The following is an 8,020-nucleotide window of genomic DNA, read 5'->3' as shown; positions in this document are numbered from 1 at the left end:
TTCTTTGTCCTTAGACCCTCGGTTCGAGTGAGGGAAAACCTTTAACAGGGAAAAAAAGTGGAAAAAAACCTCAGGAAGAGCCACAGAGGAGGGATCCCTCTCCCAGGAGGGACAGACGTGCAATAGATGTCAGTGTACGAACAAATCACACACACATATTGTACAAACAATGAATGATAAAATGATCCCAGTAGCAGATTGTAGCAATATGCAGTAATAATGTGTAGTGGACGTCGTGCAGGATCACAGCAGCCCACGATCCACGAGAACCTGCTGGACGACAGAGCACAGAAACTCCGGGAAGTTTGGTTAGTAACATGCATTAATGAGCATATGTTCACAGATGGTGAGGGAGAGAGAGAGAGGGAGGAGAGAGGAAGAAGAAAAATAAATCTTTATTAATCCCTCAATGGGGAATTCTTTTTTCACTCTATTTTTTATTTACATGCATTTTAACCCGGACACACACACATGCAGTACAACGGCATAGACATGCAAATGTGGAGAGAGATGGTGGAGTGATGGGCAGCCAGCCAGACCAGCGCCCAGTGAGCAGTTGGGGGGGGGTCGGTGCCTTGCTCAAGGGCACCTCGGCAGTGCCCAGGAGGTGAACTGGCACCTCTCCAGCTACCAGTCCACCTTCCATATTTTGGTCCATGTGGGACTTAAACCGGCCACCTCCGAGACAGAAGAGAAGAAAGAAAGAAAGAAAAGAGAAGAAGAAGAAAAAGAAGAAAGAAAGAAAAAAGAAAGAAAGAAAGAAAGAGTCCCCCGGCAAGTCTAATCCTATGGCAGCATAACTAGGATGACCTGAGCCAGCCCTAACTATAAGCTTATTAAAAAGGAAAGTCTTAGTCTTCTCTTAAAGTGTTATGTAAACAACATCTGGTGTTTCATGTCCACTTTAAAAAAAATGAAATGATCTGCAGCATCCGTGCTCAAGAAGAGTTTCCATCCTCCCACAGTTACAGATATCCACACTGTGCTGTCAACCCCATGTGCGGTGCGCCTGCGACAATCGCGCCACTGCAGCCACATGACGTCATGACTCATTCAAACAAGCCCAGACACACTCCGACCGAGAGCTCCGGACCGGCGATGCGAGCTTTACTCCGCCCACCCCAGGCAGCCTGTGGACCGGGCAGACGCACCAACCTTTGACCGTCACACACCAACAACCAAGCCGCGATCCTCGCGCTCCGCAGCGTGTTATTTTTTTTTTTTTTATTCTCATTTATTATTTATTTTTCTTGGAGCTGTTCCTCATTATAGGCATCCATCAGAGTTACCTGTCAAAACCTGCGAGCTCAGCCGCTGCACGTCCGCGGACCTGACGATGACTCTCGAGGATGACTGTCGACGGCCGCGCGCGAAAGGGAACCGGGAAGATGTGGAGGATCTCCTGCAGGCCGGGCTCAAGTTAACGGCCGTAACTGTTTTGGACGAACCGCCGCTCTGCAGGTCAGTGTCAAAACAAACCAAAAAATAAAATCTACGCACTTCAAAATGTTTCATTAACCGGATAACACCATACACCACATTATTTTTCAAAAGTGGAGACATTTGATATATTTATTTAGCTGTACTCAGGAAAAACGCCAAATCCAGTGAGTCTTTGTGGATCAAGCAGGGAGTCAACTTATTTATATAATAAAAACAATATGCAGCTTTTCTTTTCCAGGTGAAGTCATTTTTTATCACAAGCGAAATAAAACAAATATAATAAGTTAATATAAAGCACTACATTGATGAAATCAAATGCTATAAGTTTGTATGGAGACTTTTAGTCTGACATGACATGTTAAATGATGAATGCATTGTTTTTTTTAAACATGCACATTTAAATAGAGTCCCATACAGGTGAACATACCTATTATAACTCACTCATCATCACCCGTAATCACAAGCCTCCGTCCGTGCTGCCCTTTATCTCTAAATAAAGCCATTACAGCAATAATGAGCCGAATAACATCATAACAGCTCCCACTGACGCACAGCATAATCTTTAACCCGAGTTATTGTTTATATTTTTAATTATCCTGTTTATTGACGCAGACTTTTATTGTGACTTGCGACCTTATATTCCTTAAGGATAATAATTTAAAGGAAAAACGAAAGTGAATTTGTAAGGACGGATTTCATTTAGGCGTTGCATTGTTTTGGCTGGTGTTAAATGTGGAATAATAATGTTTCCAGTGGGTCAATTCTCCATATTTATACTCAAAATTATCTGCTATAATCTCTTATCTGTGGTGTTTTTCCGAGTGTCAGTTCAGTCTTTTTTTTTTATTGATTTGAAGATAAATATAGATGAAAATATACATAATTAGGTCAGTTTAATCGGATTAAATTGCAGGTCAAACCACCCAAACTCTGCCCCCTTTAAAGCTCTCCATATAGTGGTTATTAATAACTCCCTATGAATGATTGATTTTTTTATGTTTTTATAGCCGTAATCAAATTAAATTAGATCCTAACTGACTTATTATTTTTATATATTGACAAAGTGATGATGATGGGGAGCTGGCCGGTGGCTCAGCTGTTACTGAAGCACGAGCGGATCCTAACTTGGCGGACTGCAGCCCGCGGACCACGCCGCTGCACGACGCGGCCAGGACGGGCTTTCTGGAGCGGTGCAGCTCCTGGTGCAGCACATGGCTGACCCGCAGGCCAGGGACAAAACAAACCGTCGGCCTGTTGATTTGGCCAGAGACAACGGGCACACAGAGGTGGTCGCATTTTCGGATTCTCTGTAAGAAAAAAAAAGAAGCTGTTTCCTGCTGCTTGTTATGAACGGATGATGGAGAGAGGGAGGGGGGAGTCCGAGAGAAGCGGGCCTGCGTGAGAGGCCCCGCAGCCTAAATATGCATTATGACTGTTTATGCTGTAAATGCATTTTTATTTATTGGTCTCTTTTCTTGCTCGGTAGGCATCATTTTATTTTTAACGAAATCAGGGTTCTCTATAGACGCATGTTTTTTTATTATGACTATAACATGTTGCTGTGATCTGGATCGAGGCTGGGATTATAACTTCCGATGCATTATTGAAATATTCCGACAAACCACTTATTAATTAATGTACAGCTGTACTATAGTTTGTGTACAATATATTATATTTTTAAAATAGGATCATTGCTGGGTTTTTTTTTTTGTCCTTTATTTTGAAAATCTTTCCCATGTGAAATATTTAACCAATAAACATAAAAAGCCATTCAAAAAAATATTTTGCACTTTTAACATTGGTGTTCTGAGGCACTATTATCTTTATTGTTTGTGCAGAGACTTCCCGTCCCATTTCTTGTTCGTCACATCAGATGATGTAATTTATTCTAATGTAAGATTTAATTTAAGAGAAGTAAAGGAGATATTCATGTGCTTCACACAATGCCTTCATGGTGGATGATGTGGTACCAGAGATAATAATAATAATAAAGAATGAAGCGTTGATCATTTGGCTTTTAATCATGTTTTACATGGTTCCAAGAACAAAAAGAGCAAAAGAACACCCCATGGTGGACGTTGACAATTTCTATGAACACTGACACTCGATCAAACATATTTCCTCACACTGGATGTTTAAACAGATCACGACCTGGCCTCGGGTGACTTCACAGTTAAAACGTCATCATTCATTTATTATTTTCTGTGAAACATTTGGAGGTGATGGAGACTAAAACATGCTACACGGTTCAAATATTATAGGCTATATTTACAGAGGGTTTTGTAGAAGTTGAAAAATTGATGCCTGTATAAAAGGACACTGGGTTATAGTTGTACACTGAATGGTTTACTAGTAGGTGCTGATATCATATAACTATTTCTGCCTGGAAACAGGAGAAAAAAACAAATCTACAACTATAGTAACACTTTAAAGTACGTTATGCATCCCGTTTTGGTGAGTTAAACATCAGCCTGTTTTTTAGTTTTAAGCCGAGGGTTTTTACGGCTTTATGAAACCACACACAGAAAGTCCCCAAAACCACAAAGGGTTTGAACTCCGCCATTGTTTTGTCTCTTACGGACGTTTTGGTCTCACAATAACAATTTTTTTTTTAACCTGTTCAATGAAATCATTCACAAAACCTGCTCTGGAAAACAGAAACTCAATGTGAACACTCAGTTCATAGAGATAGAACACACTTTTGTTTACACTCAAACCTTGCCCTTAATTCGTGACTGCAGACCGAAGTGTGTCACCCTGTGCAAGCGTGTGACAAATCAAACCTCTGAATCTGCTCGCAGTTGCAGTAAAGTTACAGATTATCAGTAAGTCAAGTTGCTTCAAGAGTTTGTTTAATTAACCACTTTAAAAAAAAGGATGAGCTCGCATTTCCGGTTTAAATCGGGTGGATTTGTGCTGCAAAGTGTGGTTCATACTGTTGAGCAAGGCGACACAAAGAGGAAATGCAAATATTTTTAGATACTGCGCAGTGTGATGTGGAAGTGCAGCAAGCATGATGTAACAGAAGGCCCAGCAACTGCTACGAAAAATAACTTTCATTCAATGATCATATTAAACAGTATATCAAACGTTTCAGGTGCGGTTCTAAAGGAGTCCAAATACTGTCAGTAGGTGAGTGTATACACATTTGAAAACTAAATACTGCGGGTGTTTGTAATATGAAATCATGAAGGTAAATAAAAATAAAATTCCAAAAATAAAAAAATAAAAAAAAAAAAAAAAGTTGTTCAATAAGCAAAGATAGAAACATTGCTATTGTTCATTTTTGATCGGTAATAAATTTTGCTGGATGGATTCAGACATCGAAGAGGTATTACTTCCTTAAAAACAAAGTGTTCATGTGCAAATTTTAACTCCTCTTGCATCACAGAAATAAAGACCCTACGGTTTTACAGGCAACAAATATTTTAAATTGGATTGTTCGTAAACATCAGTCCGACTGAAACTGCTGCTGGAATGACAACACTGGTAAGTGATCCGGAAAAAGAAGCCGTGACCCGGGAGAAGTATGAAGAGGAAAGAGAGACGAGTTACGTGTGTTTTGAACAAAACGAAACTCAACTGAACACATGCATTTTTATGCGAGCACTTTTCTTGTGATTCACTTGATGACAAATCCAACGCAGAGTCGAGTCTGTTGTCCGCGTCGGCACGGGTGGTGGTGGTGGTGTCGGAGCTCCATCCTTTTCTACATTCATTGTTTTCCTCAGTGTTTCGGTAACATTACTGAACACTGTGCCATTGACTGTAACAGAAAGGGAAAGAAACATTTCCATGTATTGTATGTCGATATAAACGTGGTACATTAAGACCATAGAAAGTTGTCTATGTTGTTTCAAAACATTTCATAAGGGAAGTTCATTTGCTAAGAAAGTTAAACAGATTTTCTATTAAACATCTGATACACTATATATATACACATGTTACTATTATCTCTTTTAGGTATATTTCCAATGTTCTGAATGAGTGTACACCAACCAAATGGACAAACTATGATGGAAATATGGTATATTGTGTACATTAGATACTCAGAGCATATATGTAAACGTAATGTATTAGTTAATATACTTAATTTGTTTGATGTTGTTTTTTGGTTGTTTTATGATTTGAAGGTTCTTATTCACACATACACAGGGTGGGGTGAAAAAAAAAGTGTGATGATTGGAAAGTAACTATTAAATAATCATTGTTTGACACAATAAACGATAAAAATAAATAAATAAACATATGTCATTACCTAAATTCAAATAAGATAAAGTAAATATTAGGAGCTCCAAATATAGTTTTTCAATAACAAAGAAAAAAATTTAATACATTAAAAAGATAAAAAAAAAAAAAAAAAAAAAAACATTTTTCTGCGTGTGACAGTAACAGGATGTTACGCTGGTTAAGGCTGGTGTTTTATTCCATATTTTACCTAATATAAAACTTTATTCTGGTATACATCCCTTAAAATGTGTAATTGTTGTTTTTCACACTAACAAACTGGCAGCCGTGCTTGTCAGATTTTACTGGAAAATACTGTTGATTTTTGGTGTAAAGGTGCGTTCTTATTCAGATTGTAACAGTAGAAAATACATCATAAAATAAACAGTGTTGTTGCCATACAATTAACATGAACACACTGTACGAAGCCGTACAAATAAAGGTTGTGAGAGAAATGCTGGGTCTCTGTAAGAAGTAACAGGCTAATATAACCTACTGCATGACCACTGTAGAAATTACTCTGAAATACTAAATAACCTATTTGAAATATGGAGATATCTCACATCATACTTACCATTAAAACTGATCTTATTATAAGATATATATATTTACTTTTTTTTTATTTTTTAACTAGTGAATGGGGTTGTAAAAGGTGTACCCGAGTGTTTTAGGTCATAGTTCTAGCAGTTTAATTATAATACATGTTTATTAGACATGTGCACATTTATCATCTTACCTTACCACCATATATGAGTTGTGACTGGTGTGTCAATCCAATACAGCTTTAACCAGCGACTTTTCAATAAACACTAGAAAAAGGTTGCCACAACGGGCACACTGAATGGATGGTGTCTGAGCAGTTTTCGTGGCGTTGGGTGGGTCTAACTGTCCTCAGCTCAATTTACGGTCACTCGGGAAGTGCGTAGGTACTAATCGCTTCAAAAGGTGTGTTTTGAGACGCAGGTCACGCTCAGATGGTTCCATTAGTCTTTTGAGCTTAAGTGGCTCGGTGAGGCGGAGTCGGAGCTTATCTATTAGATCGCGGGGTCTGAGATTTGTGAAACTCAAGGTAAAAACATCCCCTTTTACGACTTCTCTGAAGACTCGTTGGCGTGAAATGAACTCATCAGTCTGTCAACTACTTTTCAAGGTCTTCATTTGTCCTGCAGTCCTCCATCTGACTAATCTGGGGTATTGCAGTCAGCATCGGATACTGCTGGCTTTGTTGGCTTTTTCATCGTCTTCAGCCGTTGTCACACGCAGACCCGGGAGGCGAGGGAAGAAAAAATGGCCCGCCCACTGTTAGATAAAAGCATCAATGTCCCCAAATGTCCCCCTCTTGTGTTTCCAAAAACGTAACTTTACCGATGTCCACTACGGATGATAAGATGATGTTGGCACTGTGACGCCCGACACTAGTACGTTATCAGCCACTGCCATCCATGTGATATCTTCAAGAGCTGCCGTTGGAGGTTTTATTATCATTTTCTTCAACAGTTATTTCCTAATAGTTTCGTTAAGATCAAATGGGGGTTGTCTTGATCTAAAGGATAACAAAAACAATAAAACTATCCCGCTCTATACAACACCTGCTTACAAACAAAAAAACAGAACACGTATGCACGAACTGCAAGTCGATTAACAAAGCATACTTGATTCATCGTCCCGGTCCCTTTTATTTTCCCTTCACAGAAGCGACAAATTATAACTGCACAGATGTCAGGGGAGGGCAGGAAGTTCCACCTCTCGTAGGCCAGTGGAAGCGATGCAAATTAATGCTTTCGCTATCGAGTTTTATCCACTAAATCGCTGTCGCCAAGGATCTGGGCCCGCCGAGCGATCGTCTTGTGTGTGTAGAGACAATTCACCATCAAGTGCAGATGTGAGATCAGACTTCTGCCTTTTCTAAGCTGCCGATGTGCTCATGCACTCCAGGACTCATTATGTGGTTAGGCGATGCGCTCTTTCTCGAGCATTCTCCGTCGATGATCGCGATCATAGACCAACAATCGCTTAGGCGAGAGAGGGTGAAATGAACCAAGACGCATTCTGGGTAGTGAGCCTGTATTATTGCTGTAAAAACTGCAACGCGTCGTACATGTCCAGATAAAATATTGTAGTTATTATTCGCGTGAAATGATGCGATAATAAACTACGACTCAGCCAGCTGTGTAGAGTGTACGTACGTAAAGTTGGCCCGCATTGTTTCCCTCTTGCTCCGTGCTTTACCTTCCTGTAACCTTCCAGTAACCCCTCCTCCTTTTCATGTGCTGATTTGTTTCATGTCACACTCAATGGACCTGCGGTTCATGTGTTTTCTTGTGGTGTTGCCCAGGTATGAAGACAGTTT

General features: G+C 39.7%; 1 pseudogene; it reads left to right on the top strand.

Annotated features, from left to right (window-relative positions):
• The first annotated feature begins 1,092 nt into the window (after window positions 1-1,092).
• Window positions 1,093-2,833, top strand: LOC113746584 (cyclin-dependent kinase 4 inhibitor B-like; annotated as a pseudogene).
• Window positions 2,834-8,020: the final 5,187 nt, after the last annotated feature.

Source organism: Larimichthys crocea, chromosome X (assembly GCF_000972845.2).
Source record: "Larimichthys crocea isolate SSNF chromosome X, L_crocea_2.0, whole genome shotgun sequence".
Lineage (NCBI taxonomy): Eukaryota > Metazoa > Chordata > Actinopteri > Sciaenidae > Larimichthys > Larimichthys crocea.
This window is presented reverse-complemented; position numbering and strand designations above follow the sequence as displayed.